General features: G+C 38.1%; 1 protein-coding gene across 4 annotated transcripts in view; it reads left to right on the plus strand.

Moving 5' to 3' along the window:
* Positions 1-20,917, plus strand: part of LOC131107975 (receptor-type tyrosine-protein phosphatase epsilon-like) — a 66,848-nt gene that overhangs the window by 24,203 nt on the left and 21,728 nt on the right. For 2 of the 4 annotated variants that reach the window (XM_058058521.1, XM_058058519.1), the window contains 3 exons: positions 10,938-11,024; positions 11,150-11,252; positions 16,491-16,673. The gene's annotated coding sequence lies outside the window, so the exon portion shown is untranslated. Of the gene's footprint in view, positions 1-10,827; positions 11,025-11,149; positions 11,253-16,490; positions 16,674-20,917 lie in introns of those variants that run through there. The other 2 variants (XM_058058520.1, XM_058058518.1) reach the window with 2 other exon arrangements.

A 20,917-nucleotide genomic window follows, 5' to 3' on the forward strand; every position in this document is an offset into this window, starting at 1 on the left:
GTGACAGATGATTTTTAACCAGCTCCCCGAAGTGAGGAGCAGACGTTTTACAGATGGTACTTTGCGCCTTTGGTCATCATTAATAACGGCCAGGTTTAGACCTGTTGAAGACATGAAAGCAGCCTTTGGCTTAAGCAGAGGAAGCGATGCAAAAGAAATGTGTTATCGCGTGGGGGGGAGCATCTCTAGTAGATTTCTTCACGACTTTCTGTATGGACCCGGGAAAGGTACATCATACGACTGCCAACCGCAAAAGTGCCTTCTCTCCAAAGCGACATCCGTCAAAAGATGAATCCTTCTCTGTGGCCGACTCAAAATTGAATTCCTCCCTTTTGTGCCGGACAAAAAAAAGTGAGATCACATTTCATCAAGGCTCTTTCAATATCTTCTAAATTGCAGTTGTCAGCTGCCCCATACAACACAATGATGTGTATCTGTACTTGGGTGTCAGACAGGAGTGAGATAAAGACAGAGTGTTGACAAAAGCTATGAGGATATTTGATGATATGTGGACCCCCCCGGCTACCTCCAACATTTTTGTCATTGTATGTCATTCAAAATCAACGGGGTTTTTTGGTGTGAAATAGAGAAATAACGCCAGAGTCCGGTCTCTTCTAGAAGAAAATCTATTCTTCATTGTTCGTCCCTGAAGGAAACTTCACTTTATGGTCTCTTATAGTTATTTACAAACATTCCCAGAGTCACAACTTATCCTATTTTCCTGATTTGTTCATGTGAAGTAACTTCTGGGTTCTGTTATGTCCAGTCTCTGGTTGGTTAGTATTCCTGCTACACTTTCAACATGAAGACAAAGGAACACTCCAAGCGACTCAGATAAAAGGTAATTGAAAAGTTCCGGACAGGAGATGGCTCCAAGAAGATTTGCAACTCACTGGGGTTCACTTAAAAGTGTTGCATTTTTCTAAATCTGCCTCCAGCTGCCCATTGTTACCAACTGAGAGATCGGGCAAGAAGAAGACTGATTGGGCTACTACCACTATTTTTTTTTTTTTTACATGAAGTTGAGTGACATCCCCATCAGCAGAGTCGTGCATCAACAGTGACAAGAACAAGCAAATGTATTTCTTCTAAACTTCACAAGCCAAAAAACGTACCACTTCCACACTCATGGTTGACTTCATTCAGTGTTAATTTGATGTAATATACACTACCGCTCAAAAGTTTGGGATCACTTGGAAATTTTTTTGGGCCAGTCTGAGATATGGCTTTTTCTTGGCAGTCCTGCTATGAAGTCCAGCATCCTGAAGTCGCCGCTTCACTGTTGATACTGACACTGTCATAACAAAGTCATAACAAAGTCATAACTTTAGGAGAATCAAGTAAAACTATTATGGGAATAAATTGATAATTACGAAAAGAAAATGTACCACAAGAAATTTGAACTACTTGGAAAATTTAAAAATATTTCAAAACATTAAGTCAAAATATCAAGAAAAGGTTCTCATTTTATGAGAATAAATTAGTGACGTGAGTTGAAATATTAAAGATTTTTTTTTTATTAACATCATAATATTTTAAGAAATAAACACAAGATAAAGTTACAATTTGTGGAAATTATAATATTGTAGGAATGAATTCATAATATCTGAAAAGAAAATTTATGACGATTATTTACAAAGAAAGTTGAAAAATACAAAAATATATAAAAAAAATTTCTTGAAATTTCTTGAAATATACACTACCGCTCAAAAGTTTGGGACCACATGGAAATATTTTTGGGCCAGTCTGAGATATGGCTTTTTCTTGGCAGTCCTGCTATGAAGTCCAGCATCCTCAAGTCGCCGCTTCACTGTTGATACTGACACTGGTGTTTGACGGCTACTATTTAGTGCATATTTAGTGCAGATATTTGTCTTCTTGCACAGTTGTGCATTGTTTTTGTGTCTTTGTTAGACCCAGTTTGTGCTGCTCTCTGAAGGGAGTAGTTAACAGCATGGTAAGAGATTTTAGTTTTAGTTTTTAGATTTTTAGATGGCTTTTCTAATAATCTATTAGCCTTATAAAATGATGAACTTGGATTAGCAGCCATACCAGGAGATTGATGCAGAGGACTGACAGTTGTTGATAGTAGGCCCAAAAAAATTGTTTGTGAAATGCATGAAAATGTGTTTTTCTTTGGTAAACAAATAATTTTGCAAGTGATTCCAAACTTTTGAGCGGTAGTGTATTACAACAAATGATTAAAATCAGCCATAAGTGCTTCATGATGCTGGTCACTATCACATCCAGGATACAAGCATAGGTTGTATGGTCAGCTGTGATCCCTCCCCGCCCCCGGCCTCCGTCCCCTCCATGGGATTGGCTCATCAGTCGACCTGCCATCTCATCGGGTCCCTCCATTAAAGTGGAGCAGTGTCCATTAGGTGCGGTAATCCTCCTCACCCAGTCCGACGCACGCGACCTTGAGGTGGGACCTGCTCTCGGTCTGTAAACAACTCCGCGGCTCTCACTCGGGCATAATAAATGTCAGCTACACTTTGCCGGGCGCGGGTGGTAGGCACACAAAAAAAAAAAAAAAAAGTTTGTTCGCCCTTACTCGGGATGTCATCACCACACGGCGCGACTTTGCTCAGCGTCTCTCACCATCTCAGGCAATCATTTCTATCTGGCCGCTTAATTGAGCTGCATGTACGTTAATGATTTCGCCGAGACGGGATCATCAAGATTCAGACGGGCACCTGTTCTTTTGTGGGTCTGTAGACGCCTGGCAGCAAAAAAAAAAAAAAAAAAAAAAAAAAAACGATTAGCGGGCCCATTTGTTCGCTACAGACAGTTGTGACCTTTCTGATTGGCACATCCTGTTACGGATATGACAGCTTTTCTTTCCTCCAAACCGAGAAGGGATCAGTCATTTAATATGCGCATACATTGCATACCGCAGCGACATATTGTACGCTAGTTGTGCGTTTGGACACTGGAAGGTTCTGATGTTGACTCTTAATGGCGCCACTGCGGCAAATTATTAGCAGACAGCAGATGCTTCAAGCCAACGCGGTGATTAATGAGCACTAAAACTTATGCAATGTTAACACTTTTTGCACAAACAGACGTAGCGTAGGCGTGATGCAAATAAAATGAACAGAGTGCCGTGTCAAATTAATAAAATGCCAGAAATAATTAACACTTTATATATTTTTATATTCAAAGTTACAATCAGAAGTGGATTGAATGAACAATGCGTTTAAAGATCCTGCATTACGGCCGTCTATCGCAATATCGCGGTTTGAGTATCACTGCTTCGTAATATCACGTTCTATCAGAGATTAGTCTTTTATGAGTCAAAACATATTGAAATACAAGTGATATATGGTCACTCGGTGGGAGTAATGACGTACACTACCGCTCAAAAGTTTGGGATCACGTGCAAATTTCTTTGTTTACCAAAGAAAAACACATTTTCATGCATTTCACAAACAATTTTTCTTTCCATTTCACAAACAATTAAAATGAATCTGATGATTTTCAAAGAAGAATGTACATTTTTGCATAGAGGCCTACTATCAACAACCGTCAGTCCTCTGCATCAATCTCCTGGTATGGCTGCTAATCCAAGTTCATCATTTTATAAGGCTAATAGATTATTAGAAAAGACATTTAAAAATCTAAAAACTAAAACTAAAATCTCTTACCATGCTGTTAACTACTCCCTTCAGAGAGCAGCACAAACTGGGTCTAACAAGGACACAAAAACAGTACATTTGTTCACTTCCTGCCTTTCTGATATAATTTAATTATTTTTTTGTTTTTATTTTTATTTATAATTTTATAATTTTCTAATTTTCTAATTTTATAATTTTATAATTTTATAATTTTATAATTTTATAATTTTATAATTTTATAATTTCATAATTTTATTATTTTATTATTTTATTATTTTATTATTTTATTATTTTATTATTTTATTATTTTATTTTATTATTACAAATACATAGAAATAAATACAATTTAACATCATTCATTTCATAATGCAGTTACCACGCTAAACATGTATATTCATGTATTCGATATTCAACAAGAATTACTCTGCCGGAATTGCTTTTTATTTCAGTTGCGTTATGCCTCGGGCTCCGCTGCCTTTCCATTCCGCTGTGCAATTTAACATAAAAACAACAATTATTTGCTAATTGATCCTTTTTCAGTTCATCATTTTCCGGATAATTGATCCAGGAAATTTGCCTGAATGCCATGCCTGTTCCTGGGATGTTTTTCTTCTCCGTGGGTGTTCATGTGGATTTTCAGCTTTCATCTTACTGCATGTTCAAAAGTTTACTTCAATATCAGTTAGCGTGCCCGGGGGTTTGATACCCGTTGGAACATCTCATTGTGTAGGTTGCATGTTCTTCCCTTACACGTCTGGGTTTTGTCAAAGCACTCCGACTTTCTCCCACATCTGAAAAATACCCACATTAGGCTAATTGGAGAATCTCAAGTTGCCCATCGATGTGACCGCGACTTAGAATGGTTGCTTCTCGATATGTGCCCAGTCCAGGATGTACCCTGCCTCCCACTCAGAGTCAAAACCGTTTTCTCATGCAGCAACAGTGCCAAAGTGCACAAGGTCCATAAATGCATGCTTGGATGAGTTTGAGGCTCTGACCTCTTCTCTTGGATGAATGGACAATAATTCCCATGGACACACTCTCAAAAATCTTGTGGAAAGTTTTTCCAGAAGAACGTGAGCTGCTATAGCTTTGAAACTTGATATTCCATTCTTACTTGCATTAATGGCCACCAGTCCCAAAATATGTGTGCCATCTGTAAATGGATTCCAGGTCAGTTTAGTCGACTTTTATGAAACGCAATCAAAAAGCTCTCCACACTTCCCGATTACATACACTACCGCTCAAAAGTTTGGGATCACTTGGAATTTTTTTTTGGGCCAGTCTGAGATCTGGCTTTTTCTTGGCAGTCCTGCTATGAAGTCCAGCATCCTGAAGTCGCCGCTTCACTGTTGATACTGACACTGGTGTTTGACGGCTACTATTTAGTGCAGCTGCCAGGTGACAGTGACGTTTTTGTGTCCTTGTTAGACCCAGTTTGCGCTGCTCTCTGAAGGGAGTAGTTAACAGCATGGTAAGAGATTTTAGTTTTAGTTTTTAGATTTTTAGATGGCTGTTCTAATAATCTATTAGCTTATAAAATGATGAACTTGGATTAGCAGCCATACCAGGAGATTGATGCAGAGGACTGACAGTTGTTGATAGTAGACCTCTATGCAAAAATGTACATCCTTCTTTGAAAATCATTCATTTTCTACTGCTTATCCTCACAAGGGTCGCGGGGGTGCTGGAGCCTATCCCAGCTGTCTTCGGGGCACAGGGCACATATAGACAAACAACCATTCACACTCACATTCATACCTATATGGACAATTTGGAGTGGCTAATTAACCTAGCATATTTTTGGAATGTGGGAGGAAACCGGAGTAAAACCCACGCATGCACAGGGAGAACATGCAAACTCCGCACAGAGATGGCTGAATTGAACTCGGGTCTCCTAGCTGTGTGGCCTGTGCGCTAACCACTCGACCGCCGTGCAGCCAAGTCTAGAACCAATTAACAGCAATAAATAAGGAACATTGCTAGCATCAGTAAAAATTTGTGCATCAGTTCGCCTACATCACGGCGGTCGAGTGGTTAGCGCGCAGACCTCACAGCTAGGAGACCAGGGTTCAATTCCCACCCTCGGCACATCTCTGTGTGGAGTTTGCATGTTCTCCCCGTGCATGCGTGGGTTTTCTCCGGGTACTCCGGTTTCCTCCCACATTCCAAAAACATGCTAGGTTAATTGGCGACTCCAAATTGTCCATAGGTATGAATGTGAGTGTGAATGGTTGTTTGTCTATATGTGCCCTGTGATTGGCTGGCGACCAGTCCAGGGTGTACCCCGCCTCTCGCCCGAAGACAGCTGGGATAGGCTCCAGCACCCCCCGCGACCCTCGTGAGGAAAAAGCGGTAGAAAATGAATGAATGAATGAGTTCGCCTACATTTCCCGGTCAGTGAAACTCCACACAGAGATGGCCAAGTGTGGAATTGAACCCTGATCTCCTAGCTGTGAGGTCTTCACGCTAACCACTCGACCACCGTGCAGCCCTAGTATATATCTAAGAAATAAATAAGTTCAGATGTTCTTTATGTTCTGCCCAGGAGTAACGGGGATCACCAATTGGTTTGCGACCAAACTGCAATGATACTCAATCATTTTCTTATCAGCGTCGTGCGTCAGAGCCCAGCTAAGGGATGACCCAGTGAAAGAGGAGAAACGAAGGACGGAGCCTCCTCGTGCACCGTTGCTTTATTCTGCACCAAATCCCCTCCTGATACCCACTCTGTGAAGGTTAATGGGGGATGAAGCATTTTGTCATAAAGCTTACGGCGGCCTCTCTTCTTCCGTGGCCTGGCCTGAGAAGCCAGCAGAAGACGGGACACAAAGACAAATTTATGCCGCCGCCTCCAGCCGCCAGTGAACAACTTGTCACGCTGGCCTATTTGAGGACAATACACCTGCCAGTGCCAAGCTGCTGCAGGCGCGAGGGCACGCCGCATGTCACTCATGCACACATTTGCTCTCCCGCTCTGGTTTGTACGTGTGGCGCGAACCTTCAACAAAAGGAACAATTTCTATGTTAAACCACAAAGTGGTGAAGGTCACGCTGGGCACAAATGCCGGTAGAGAAGATTTTTTTTTTTTTTTTTAGTACAGTGACGATTGCTCGCCTCCATTTTTAAAACCGAAGAACGTCTCTGCTTGTTACGTCATATCTGAGCATTCGCTGAAAGAACGCACCAGGGATAAATTTAAACAGGAAAAGATCAAATTCAATCTTGCTAATTTTTTTATTTTTATTTTTATTTTTATTTTTATTTTTATTTTTATTTTTATTTTTATTTTTATTTTTATTTTTATTTTTATTTTTATTTTTATTTTTATTTTTATTTTTATTTTTATTCATTCATTCATTCATTCATTTTCTACCGCTTTTCCTCACGAGGGTCGCGGGGGGTGCTGGAGCCTATCCCAGCTGTCTTCGGGCGTAAGGCGGGGTACACCCTAGACTGGTCGCCAGCCAATCACAGGGCACATATAGACAAACAACCATTCACACTCACATTCATACCTATGGACAATTTGGAGTCACCAATTAACCTAGCATGTTTTTGGAATGTGGGAGGAAACCGGAGTACCCGGAGAAAACCCACGCATGCACGGGGAGAACATGCAAACTCCACACAGAGATGCCCGAGGGTGGGATTGAACCCTGGTCTCCTAGCTGTGAGGTCTGCGCGCTAACCCCTAGACCACCGTGCCGCCCTTTTATTTTTATTTTTATTTTTATTTTTATTTTTATTTTTATTTTTATTTTTATTTTTATTTTTATTTTTATTTTTATTTTTATTTTTATTTTTATTTTTATTTTTTCTATTAGAAAAGCCATCTAAAAATCTAAACCAAAACTAAAATCTCTTACCTTGCTGTTAACTACTCCCTTCAGAGAGCAGCACAAACTGGGTCTAACAAGGACACAAAAACACTGCACAACTTTTTTTTTGTCCTGCAGTTGAATGCCACGAGGATGAAAATATTTCATTTGGAATACACTGGTTTCCCACTTGCACTTGAGTTTTTCTCTTTCCAAATCTTTCCGAATGACCTTTCCAAAAACAATGGTATCCATGGAAAGGAATATTCCAATCTCTTGTCTACATGCGCCGCTATAATCCAATAGAATAGTCAATGGGGCATGCCCAGTAAAGTAAGTTCCATCATTGAGAAGATTGGTTTATGATTGACACATCCGCCAGGCCCACACGGCCAAATTACATCACTCTGACTCTAACCCGAAACTGAAACCGAAACCGAAACCTAACCCTTATGTGCTTTGTACAACCAAAGTCCACCACTAGCCATGTTTACATGAGGAGTTTTTCTCTTTCCGAATGGAATCTTTCCGAATTACTTTTCCGAAAACAATGGTATCCATGGAAAGGAATATTCCAATCTCTTGTCTACATGCGGCGCTATAATCCAACCAGAATAGTCAATGGGGCATGCCCAGTAAAACGTAAACATCAACATCACGTGATACCGACTTCCCCGAGTTTTTCTTTCACTTGTTGGAATAACTCCATATTGCCGGTTTTTCGTCCGTCCAGTCTTGAAATTTAGTTTGGATCGAGTTTAGTTTAGTTTAGTTTAGTTTAGTTTTAGTTTAGTTTAGTTTAACTTAGTTTGGCCGATTGCTCGCCTCCATTTTTAAAACGTAAGAACGCACTTGGGATAAATTTAAACAGGAAAAGATCAAATTCAATCTTGCTAATATTTTATAATTAAACTTGGGACATGTTTTATATATTTTCCCGAAAAATGGATTACCTTTTATTGGAAAAGAATTATTTTTAACGCTGTTACGCTGACATTCACCATCAGTAATGGTGAGTACAACATTTTTCATGATTAAACGTAAAATTTAACGTATATTTTGTTCTGATACAATTACATTTATATTATGGTTGGGACAGTTTGACCCCGGAACAGATTGTTTCCATTGCTATTAGTTTCTATGAGGAAATACTGTATGAAAATATGAACCACTGGACAAATATGAATATTTTGTAATGCTATTTTGGATGTTGCTCTTTCAAATTCCAGCTAAAGTCCAAATCAATCAAGAAATGACATTGCCGATCGTTTGAGTTTCAAGTTGTACGATCCACATTAATCTTTCAGAAGTTAATTAAGCATGCAGGCTAATCAATTGGCGCTAATCAAATTAATGTCCCATGTTGTCTGAGGCTCAGATTAATTAAATTATGAGAGGAGGTAAATGATGTTGGTCATTGTGGGTGCAGATGCAACAAAACAATCCTCAACTCTAGTTTAAAGAGGAACACTGCCCTCTGCTGGTAGGATCTCTTTATTGCATGACTCAATGTTCCTGTTTGTAATACACCAAAGTATTACAAAGAACAGGCTTCATTTGCACCTTGATTTGAAGATGATGTGTAATTATGTCATGCCATAACTCCTACAGCATCACTCACTTGTGATACAAGTGTTACAAACACCGACGGCCATTTTGGGAGACACTCAAAACCTTATGGCGACATTAATGTGTGTAAACATTTTACTCCACCTCTTGATCGTAACTTTTTGTCACCACTTTATTGCCTGTAATCCAAGATAGCATCACCTCATTGACTCGCTTCCACAAGAGGTCAGCAAAAAAAAAAAAAAATAAAAAATATTGGCCATTACTACCGAGGGATTTGTTTCCATGTGTGGGGCCAAATCAATATAAGACACAGAAGATTGTGGAGGAAGAGTCGATACTGTTTTTCCATGCAATAAAGAAAAGCGTGTATTTAATCTTGATGCTAGTCCACAACGTCCCGAGGCAACAGGAGGCTTGACAGCTTTTATTTTGCTGCCCTCATGTTTAACCTCTGGAGAAACTTTTTGTTTGGCCTGACATGAAGACCTCGTCTTGTGGCTAATGATGCCGATTCTCTTTTATTCTGCTTCTATTCTCTCCTATTTTCCTATTTTCCTATTCTATTTCCACTGAGAATCAATGGATGCAAGGTTGACGCATTGATAAGTTTTTAATATAGCAAAGGGCTACAAAAACCTTGTATATATTTTAAAGACAAAGCTTTCTTTTATTATTCTTTTTTATTCTTTTATAGTGATAATTATTGACTTTTCAGCCAGTGGCGTCATTAGGCCTATTTTAGGGGGTCTTCAGTCCCCCTAAAATGTTCTTAATTCCCCTAAATAATTTAAGATTTTTTTAATTTTTACAAAAATCTCTGACAAAATCTCTGACATTTTAGGGGGACTCCCTAAATAATTTTATATTTTTTATAGATTTTTTTTAACAAAAAAATCTCTGTCAAATCTCTCACAAATCTCTCACAAATCTCTCACAAATCTCTCACAAAATCTCTGACATTTTAGGGGGACTCCCTAAATAATTTTATATTTTTTATAGATTTTTTTAACAAAAAAATATCTGACAAATCTCTGACAAAATCTCTGACATTTTAGGGGAACTCCTTAAATAATTTTATATTTTTTATAGATTTTTCTTTGCACAAAAAATGTTTTTTTTTTTTTTTACAAAAAAATCTCTGACAAATCTTTTACATTTTAGGGGGATCTTAAGCCCCCCTAATTAATGAAAAATTATGAAAAATGAAAAAACTGACAAATTTCATATACTATGGGAAAAGCAGGCTAATAAGCAAGCCAATAAGCAGGCTAATACTAGCCTAATACTACTACTACTACTAGTAGTAGTAACAGGCTAATACTAGCTACTACTACTACGTCCTCAGAACCTAGTGACCCCCCTGATTTCAGTTTCTGCTGTTTACATTTGGCCTTTTTGCAGTATTTGTCCCATTTTTGTTGTGTATTTTTTTTGTTTATTGTTGTTTTGATACCATGTGCCAATGGAAATAAGCCGTGAGCCACATGTTGGACACACCTGCTGTAAATGTAAGCTCTACAATAAGACTTTAGCTTCTTATATGAATCATATTTGGTTATTAAGATAGAGCCATGTGATTTCTCATAAAAAACGTATATTTACTGCTATAGAACGAATATATATATATATTATATATTATACATATTATATGTTTATATATATATTATATGTATATATATAATAAAGTAAAACAGGAATGATACAGGCATGCAGGGGGCTAGTGAGTCCTCCTGCAGCCGGGAGGTGGTGTAAGAAGACGGGTACGGTGGGTGGGTGGTTGGGTGGGGGGTCTGCAGGCTCCACCGAGGCTGCCATAACGCGGCTAAGCGCAGGCAGCAGGCGCATCCTCACCCAAAACCGCAGCTAATGCCCCCCCCCCCCCTGCTAACCCAGCTCCCTTTTTAAGCCTTTTCTTTAACCCAGGATCGGAACCACATAGCATCCGGAACCCTAACCCTCATCATCATCATCATCATCATCATCGGCTGCGTGGTGGTGTGATGATGCACGGTAAGATGCGCACATTCCTGCAAAAACAGGCTTGCTGCCCCCCCCCCCCCCCCATCGGTAAGATGTTTATCTCTGTCCTCTATCGGAACCGGACCGGGCTTCCACATCGCATCGCTGACGACCAGGAAGCCACTAGCGGTCAAGGCGTCGCGACGGATGTTGTCATCCACGCTGCCATTCCTTCAGACGATGGTGATGATGATGGTGAAGATGCCGTGCCGGAAATAGGTTAGTGGAGCAAATGAAAAGCATCAACAATGCAACCGTGGGAGGGGTCGGAGGGGTCGTGTGGAACAGAGATGTTATAAAGGAAATAAAACATCAATATAATATGAGGGGGCGTTTACTGGGTGTGTGGAAGACGTGTACCGGTCTAGACAGGACGGGGGGAGGGGGGGCGCTATGGGCGTGTAGTATAATATAGTGTAGTGTAGTACAGTGGAGTGTAGTGTAGTACAGTGGAGTGTAGTACAGTGTAGTGTAGTACAGTGGAGTGTAGTACAGTGGAGTATAGTACAGTGGAGTGTAGTGTAGTGTAGTACAGTGGAGTGTAGTACAGTGGAGTGTAGTACAGTGTAGTGTAGTACAGTGTAGTGTAGTACAGTGTAGTGCAGTACAGTGGAGTGTAGTACAGCGTGTACACTAGTGAGGCCTGCAGGTTGCATTCAAAACTGGCGGAAACCGAAACATGACCTGAAATGATGAGGTCATGTGATTCATAAGAAGCCGATAACGAGATCAAAATTTGAAATAATGGGATAAAATGTCAAAATTCTGAAATTAAGATAGAAAGTCATAATATTGAGATAAAAAGTCGAAATAATGAGATAAAAAGTCAAAATTACAAGATAAAAAGTCAAAATTTCGAGGTAAAGTCGAAATTATGAGATAAAAAGTCGAAATAACGAGATAAAACATTGAAATAACGAGATAAAAAGTGGAAATTACAAGATAAAAAGTCAAAATTTTGAGGTAAAGTTGAAATTATGGAATAGAAAGTCATAATAATGAGATAAAAGTCAAAATAACAAGATAAAAAGTTGAAATAACGAGATAAAAAGTTGAAATAACGAGATAAAAAGTCAGAATTTTGAGGTAAAGTCGAAATTATGAGATAGAAAGTCATAAGAATGAGATAAAAAGTTGAAATAACAAGATAAGAAGTTGAAGTAATGAGATAAAAATTCAAAATGATGTGATAAAAACTCCAAATTTTGAGATAAAGTCGAAATTATGAGATGGAAAGTCATAATAATGAGATAAAAAGCCGAAATAACGAGATAAAAAGTCAAAATCTTGAGATAAGAAAGTGGAAATTATGAGATAGAAAGTTATAATAACAAGATAAAAAGTGTAAATAATAAGATTATTATTGATACATAGATATGATGATAGATATATTATGATTAATAGATAAAATAATAATAAGCTTAGTAGTAGTAGTAAGAGTCACAGCAGCAGCTCTTCTCTCCTGTTCAGACATGGATTGTGAGTACTTTGAGGAGTACTTTAAGTGTACTTTACAAGTGATGAAATACTTCATTTGCTGGTGAGTTTACATGGAATTGTGAAGCAGCTAGTCCATTTAGGTGGACATCACCGTTTATTCCCAGGACCACCTTTACCTTCAAATAAAATCTTCAAACCTGACAGCATCGACCCAAAACTGACAATGACAACGAGGAATTATGCCAAGGCGCCATTAAAGTGTGGAATTATGCTTGGAAGTCTAATTCCAGCAGGACACAGCGAGGAGTATCGGCTGTCATAACTGTTACCTCATTAATGAATTATCAATTGGCCATAACCTCATTGACAACAACCACGCTGACATAACCTTCACTTCCTGTCCCTGATTGCACGGCCTACATTAAAAGCTACGGTGTCACTTTCTAGAACGCCGTCACATTGGACAGCTTGGCCCACTTCCTGTTAGCCTTGGGAATACGCTACGTGAGCTAATGTTAGACACGCCACATTCCGTCAACGTGTAAGTTGCTAATGCACATTCCAAAAAAAAAAACTGGCTGGCTGGCCACCAGTCCACCAGCAGCATAAAAAATGGATGCTTGAATGGATGGAGTGTAAAGGTGACAATATGGGTGTTATGTCCTTATTAGGGTTGTGGGGGGGGGGGGGGGTATGCTGGAGCCTATCCCAGTTACCTATGGACAATGTAGAGACACCAATGAACCCGACATGCCAAGTCCACATGGAGATACCGAAGCGGAGAATCGAACCCAGGTCTTCCCGATCTCCTGACTGAGTGGCTAACATGACTGGAAAAAATTCATTCATTCATTCATTTTGGCCAGCCAATCCCAGGGCACATATAGACAAACAACCATTCACACTCACATTCATACCTATGGACAATTTGTAGTCATGCTAATTAACCTAGCATGTTTTTGGAATGTGGGAGGAAACCGGAGTACCCGGAGAAAACCCACGCATGCACGGTGAGAACATGCAAACTCCACACAGAGATGGCCGAGGGTGGAATTGAACCCTCAGTCTCATTTCCAAATGTGAAATTTGTAAATAGTTAATGGTGTTATATTAGTAAATAAATAGTTATTTTCATGTAAAACAACAATTTTTGTGTTGTTTATGCTGGAGCCTATCCCAGCAACATAACAGTTATCTTACTCAAAACACTTTTCTAAGAACACTAAAAGCATCACACAGCAACTTAACAACCAAAGGTACATTCACTCATTCATTCATTCATTCATTTTCTACCGCTTATCCTCACGAGGGTCGCGGGGGTGCTGGAGCCTATCCCAGCTTTCTTCAGGCGAGAGGTGTGGTACAGCCTGGACTGGTGGCCAGCCAATCACAGGGCACATATAGACAAACAACCATTCACACTCACATTCATACCTATGGACAATTTGGAGTCGCTAATTAACCTAGCATGTTTTTGGAATGTGGGAGGAAAACCCACGCATGCACGGGGGAGAACATGCGAACTCCACACAGAGATGGCCGAGGGTGGAATTGAACCCTGGTCTCCTAGCTGTGAGGTCTGCGGGCTAACCACTCGACCACCGTGCCGCCTGACTGGAACCAATTAACAGCTATAAACGAGTAATGACTGTGCGTGTTTTTTTGTATACACTGAGTTGTATTTTACAACAGTGGGGGGGGGGGGGGGGGTGTCACATGGTACGGTTGATGTAACCCACGACAAAAGGCACCCGATGTGTGTTACTACTTTGCAGGAAAGCGATGCTTATTTCATCATGGCGCTCGGTCGTGTTTCTTCTATGAATTAATGATGGAATCAGCCAGCGTGACGCCATCAAACTTTAACGAGCCTCCATGTTTGGCCTCTTCGTCAGTGGGATGAGGAAGTGTGCACACGTGCGCCTCCCTGAATAAAGACGCAGGTTCCACAGTGGACATTTTTAGGCCGTGAGGATATGAATAACTTAGATTGAATGTATTTTTTTATTGCTATTATCATCCTGTATCGTCTTAAAGCTGCGGTACGCCGTTGCGTTACCGATACGTCTCATCAGAGTTCGCCACAATGTCCTACTTTTTCTGCATTTTTGATTGACAGATGCTCTAAAAGGATTTAGGTCATAGGTCGTGTGAGCTTTGCAGCCGCACCGTGATTGTGCTCCGACCTTCATGAGTCACATGAGCGGTGTTTTTATATTTATAATACGTGCCAATGCAAGACGCCATTTTTATGTCCACTTCCTGTTCGCTCCATAAAAACACTAACGATCCGTTGGAAAGGTGTTAAAATAATATGACCTGAACGTTTACAACACCCAGAATTCATAGTGTCATAGTGCGTGCAGTGTGTGCGGCCATAGCGGGAAAAGGGCCAGGCGGTGTGTTACAAAGGAGGCGGGACTTCCTCTTTAACGTTCAAGCAAGGGAATAAAAGTTGACACTACAACCTTTTGTGTGAATATATTGTATGAAAACATTTTAATAAGCAGGGATGACGTTTTATTGGGACATTTTAGCAACACGCCCCAAACTAGGTCGGATAAGTTCATTTTGTCTACTGATTGTTATCCCCGGACAATACTATCCAAGAAACGGAAAATGAATTTTTTTATGTAATATTACAATATTTCCCTTAATTGCTTATATTTATTATTTTTAGAGCATGCCAATAAAAAGCTGTGACCCACAAATGGCCCCCGAGCCACACTTTGGACACTTTTGTCTTAATAGATAGAGTAGTAGCAAATAGAATAGACGTTTAGCTTTGCATTGCCATCATTTAATCACTGATACCAATAAAAAATTAAATAAAAAAAAAATAAAAATTAATAAAATAAATAAAAACATTTTTTTTTAACTTAAATTATATTAGGAAAGCAGGAAGTGAACAAATGTAAGTCAAAATAATGAGATAAAAAGTCGAAATAATGAGATAAAAAGTCTAAATTCTGAGATAGAAAGTCGAAATAACGGGATAAAAAGTTGAAATTACAAGATAAAAACTCAAAATTTTGAGATAAGAAAGTTGAAATTATGAGATAGAAAGTCATAATAATGAGATAAAAAGCCAAAATAATGAGCTAAAACGTCGAAATAACGAGATAAAAAGTGGAAATTACGAGATAAGAAGTCAAAATTTTGAGATAAGAAAGCAAATAGAATCGACGTTTAGCTTTGCATTGTCATCATTTAATCACTGATACCAATAAAAAATTAAATAAAAAAAAATAAAAATAAAAGAAATAAAAATTTTTTTTAACTTAAATTATATTAGGAAAGCAGGAAGTGAACAAATGTAAGTCAAAATAATGAGATAAAAAGTCGAAATTATGAGACAGAAAGTCATAATAATGAGATAAAAAGTCGAAATAACGAGATATAAAGTGGAAATTACGAGAAAAGAAGTCAAAATTTTGAGATAAGAAAGTTGAAATTATGAGATAGAAAGTCATAATAATGAGATTAAAAGCCAAAATAATGAGCTAAAACGTCGAAATAACGAGATAAAAACTGGAAATTATGATATAAGAAGTTGAAATTTTGATATAAGAAAGTCAAAATTATGAGATAGAAAGACATAATAATGAGATAAAAAGCCGAAATAATGAGATAAAAAGTGGAAATCATGAGATAAAAAGTCAACATTTTGAGATAATAAAGTGGAAATTATGAGATAGAAAGTCATAATAACGAATAAAAAGTGTAAATAATGAGATAGAAAGTCATAATAAGGAGATAAAAAGTGTAAATAATGAGCTAGCGTTGTAGAAGAGTCACAGCAGCAGCTCTTCTCTCCTGTTCAGACATGGATTGTGAGTACACTTAGGAGTACTTTAAGTGTGGCTTTACAAGTGATGAAATACTTCATTGTACTTCATTGTACCAAGCAAACGCACATTGGAAAGAAAACAGAACTAACAAAATAAAAGCACAGAGGTAGGAAAAAGACGTAAACAGAAACCAATAGTTGTTGATTTTTCTTTGTTGTGTTTTCAGGTTCTCGTCCTTCAACGTGCCTTCATCCCAATTTCTTCACCCGATATCGACACGTCGGAAAATATGTGACTAAAAGAGGACGGTGGCTGGGATAAAGCAAAAAAAGGAAAAAGGGAAGATCACACGGCTGCCATGGACGGATGCGTCTTCTGATATCTCATCACGCTGGCTTCCTTTGGATGTGTAAGTGTTGTTGTTGTTGTTGTGGTCAAAGCTTTGGAGTAACTGACAAGTGCAGTGAGACAAAGCCCGGGTTATTAATATTACAATATTTCCCTTAATTGCTTATATTTTTTTATTTTTAGAGCATGCCAATAAAAAGCTGCGACCCAATAAATTGCCCCCGAGCCACACTTTGGACACTCCTGTCTTAATAGATAGAGTAGTAGCCGATAGAATAGACATTTAGCTTTGCATTGTCATCATTTAATCACTGATAACAATAAAAAATTAATAATAAAAAAATAAATTCAAATTTTTTTTTAACTTAAATTATATTAGGAAAGCAGGAAGTGAACAAATGTAATAGTTACTGATTGTAAAAGTACCAGATGGAGGGGTAGGATTTAATAAGCTTTGCTTCTTCCTACTCCTTTCGGACATGTGGAACTGTGAACTGATTATGTGATGCATTCAATTACCATATTACCATATATACTGTTGTACACCACAATAATACAATATAATTGTGTTATAAGATAATTACTGCATAATAATGAATTAAGCATTGATATTGTATCATATACTTTGTAGCAAGGACGCTAAATGCTACTTTCATTAGCATATATTCAACTACTAAAAGCCATGCATTGAATTTCCCCGACATGATTGCACCCAAATTAAGTTTTCAAGTGTTTGCGTGCCGATTACTACCTCAGCGTGAATTGTTTTATTGCACGGGAGGCTCACACACTTAATGCGCGTTTTAATGAAAGGGCATAACATTGTAAGCACATAATTATACGAGGGGATGACATAGTAGGTGCGATTAGATGCAATTCCACGTAACGTACTTAACTTCTAAGTAGTCCATAAAAGCCAACAGGCTCGCTTTGCACCTTTAGCCTTCTCATCGGGGATTTATGGAGTTTAACCTTTTAAAATCAACTCCGCCAAGGAGCTTCTCGGGGCGTTTATGCTATTTTTCTGTTTCCAATTTGCAGGAGTGACTGTGAAATAGATGGGGGAAATATTCAAACGCCTCCTTTACTTGGCGTGTTATTGTGTGCGCTTATGTTAGGAAGGTGTAAACATCCTCTTACTTTACCGGGAAAGCAGTGCTGAGAGGCCTTCAAGTAGATTAACTGCAGTTAATGCGGGATTAACATAAACAAGCATAGCACATCCTTAAAAGAACTCGAGCGGATAAGAATACAAATCATATATCATTTTGGCTATTTTGCATATTCACATAACGAACCTTGGGATTGCACCAGGATAGAAGTTTAGTTTTTTTTGTTTTTTTTACGATAATTTTTTTTTCCAGAGCATAATAATAATAATAATAAAGATGAACATGCTTAGAAACCCGCGACTCCGAGCGAGAGCAACAACAAATCTTCATGCAAATTTGAATCATTATTAAAGATCCCTGACATTGATTTAAATCAATATTTAACTTTATTCATGATATTTAAATTCCATAGCATACATTAGAATAATGAGTAGCTTGTACCAGCGTGCGTCTTATGTGGAAATGACATCATTATGTTTCTCCCTCCCCTCCTATAGCTCCATTATTTATAAGAGCTCTTTAAATGAGGTGCAGAGGTCAATTTCATCATGCTTCATTTTAAATATTAAGACTCCTGCGCTGGTGTTTGCATAAAAATATACAGGAAATGAATATTTTTTTTGCATATGCAACTAATGAGGTTTGGGGTTTTTTTTTTTGCAAAAAAAAAAAAAAAAAAAGAAAGATGTGTTCCGTTAGGTTAAGCGTGTATAAGGAAAAAAACCTCTGGCCTTTTAAAATGGATGAAACATCTTCTCAGGATCGGCGTTTTGACCTCAATCTCGCTTCACTACATGTAATAAAAAGCAGGGCTCGTCGGCGGGAAGAATCAGCCTCGAGCTTTAACCAGCTTGCTGCTGCGCGTTCATTGTTAGCCTTGCATCATGCACGGATGGATGCCACGCTCCAATCACAGCCGCGTTTGAATGCCAAGCTGGTACCAGAGGTAGGAGGTAATCACATTAGTGGCCCGCCAAGGCATTATGGTACATTTGCCTTGTTTACAGGAAGCATCTTTATCAAATGTTGCTTCAAATAACATCTGCTTGCTACGCTTCCTTCAGTATGGAGAACATCGAGAATTACTGCGCCACAAAGGCAGCGCTGATTAATAAATACGCACATACAGTGCAGTAGGAAACAAAAGTAAGTCACACAGTCAGTAAGAAACAAAAGTATGCAACACTGGTAATAAGAAACAAAATGAAGAAGCAGCGTCACTAAGGAACAAAAGTTAGCCACACATATAGTACAGTAGGAAACAAAAGTTAGCCACACAGTCAGTAAGAAACAAAAGTATGCAACGTTGGTAATAAGAAACAAAATTAAGACGCACAGTCACTAAGGAACAAAAGTTAGTGACACATATAGTACAGTAGGAAACAAAAGTTAGTGACACATATAGTACAGTAGGAAACAAAAGTTAGTGACACATATAGTACAGTAGGAAACAAAAGTTAGTCACACATATAGTACAGTAGGAAACAAAAGTTAGTCACACATATAGTACAGTAGGAAACAAAAGTTAGTGACACATATAGTACAGTAGGAAACAAAAGTTAGTCACACATATAGTACAGTAGGAAACAAAAGTTAGTCACACATATAGTACAGTAGGAAACAAAAGTTAGTCACACATATAGTACAGTAGGAAACAAAAGTTAGTGACACATATAGTACAGTAGGAAACAAAAGTTAGTCACACATATAGTACAGTAGGAAACAAAAGTTAGTCACACATATAGTGCAGTAGGAAACAAAAGTTAGTCACACATATAGTACAGTAGGAAACAAAAGTTAGCCACACATATAGTGCAGTAGGAAACAAAAGTTAGTCACACATATAGTGCAGTAGGAAACAAAAGTTAGTCACACATATAGTACAGTAGGAAACAAAAGTTAGTCACACATATAGTACAGTAGGAAACAAAAGTTAGTGACACATATAGTACAGTAGGAAACAAAAGTTAGTCACACATATAGTACAGTAGGAAACAAAAGTTAGTGACACATATAGTACAGTAGGAAACAAAAGTTAGTGACACATATAGTACAGTAGGAAACAAAAGTTAGTCACACATATAGTACAGTAGGAAACAAAAGTTAGTCACACATATAGTACAGTAGGAAACAAAAGTTAGTCACACATATAGTACAGTAGGAAACAAAAGTTAGTGACACATATAGTACAGTAGGAAACAAAAGTTAGTCACACATATAGTACAGTAGGAAACAAAAGTTAGTCACACATATAGTGCAGTAGGAAACAAAAGTTAGTCACACATATAGTACAGTAGGAAACAAAAGTTAGCCACACATATAGTGCAGTAGGAAACAAAAGTTAGTCACACATATAGTGCAGTAGGAAACAAAAGTTAGTCACACATATAGTACAGTAGGAAACAAAAGTTAGTCACACATATAGTACAGTAGGAAACAAAAGTTAGTCACACATATAGTGCAGTAGGAAACAAAAGTTAGTCACACATATAGTACAGTAGGAAACAAAAGTTAGTCACACATATAGTACAGTAGGAAACAAAAGTTAGTGACACATATAGTACAGTAGGAAACAAAAGTTAGTGACACATATAGTACAGTAGGAAACAAAAGTTAGTCACACATATAGTACAGTAGGAAACAAAAGTTAGTCACACATATAGTACAGTAGGAAACAAAAGTTAGTGACACATATAGTACAGTAGGAAACAAAAGTTAGTCACACATATAGTACAGTAGGAAACAAAAGTTAGTCACACATATAGTACAGTAGGAAACAAAAGTTAGTCACACATATAGTGCAGTAGGAAACAAAAGTTAGTGACACATATAGTACAGTAGGAAACAAAAGTTAGTCACACATATAGTACAGTAGGAAACAAAAGTTAGTGACACATATAGTACAGTAGGAAACAAAAGTTAGTGACACATATAGTACAGTAGGAAACAAAAGTTAGTCACACATATAGTACAGTAGGAAACAAAAGTTAGTGACACATATAGTACAGTAGGAAACAAAAGTTAGTGACACATATAGTACAGTAGGAAACAAAAGTTAGCCACACATACAGTGCAGAAGGAAACAAAAGTATGCAACATTGGTAACAAGAAACAAAATTAAGAAGCAGAGTCACCAAGGAACAAAAGTTAGCAACACGTACAGTGCAGTAGGAAACAAAAGTTAGCCACACGG

Source organism: Doryrhamphus excisus, chromosome 20, assembly GCF_030265055.1.
Source record: "Doryrhamphus excisus isolate RoL2022-K1 chromosome 20, RoL_Dexc_1.0, whole genome shotgun sequence".
In the NCBI taxonomy this organism is placed as follows: domain Eukaryota; kingdom Metazoa; phylum Chordata; class Actinopteri; order Syngnathiformes; family Syngnathidae; genus Doryrhamphus; species Doryrhamphus excisus.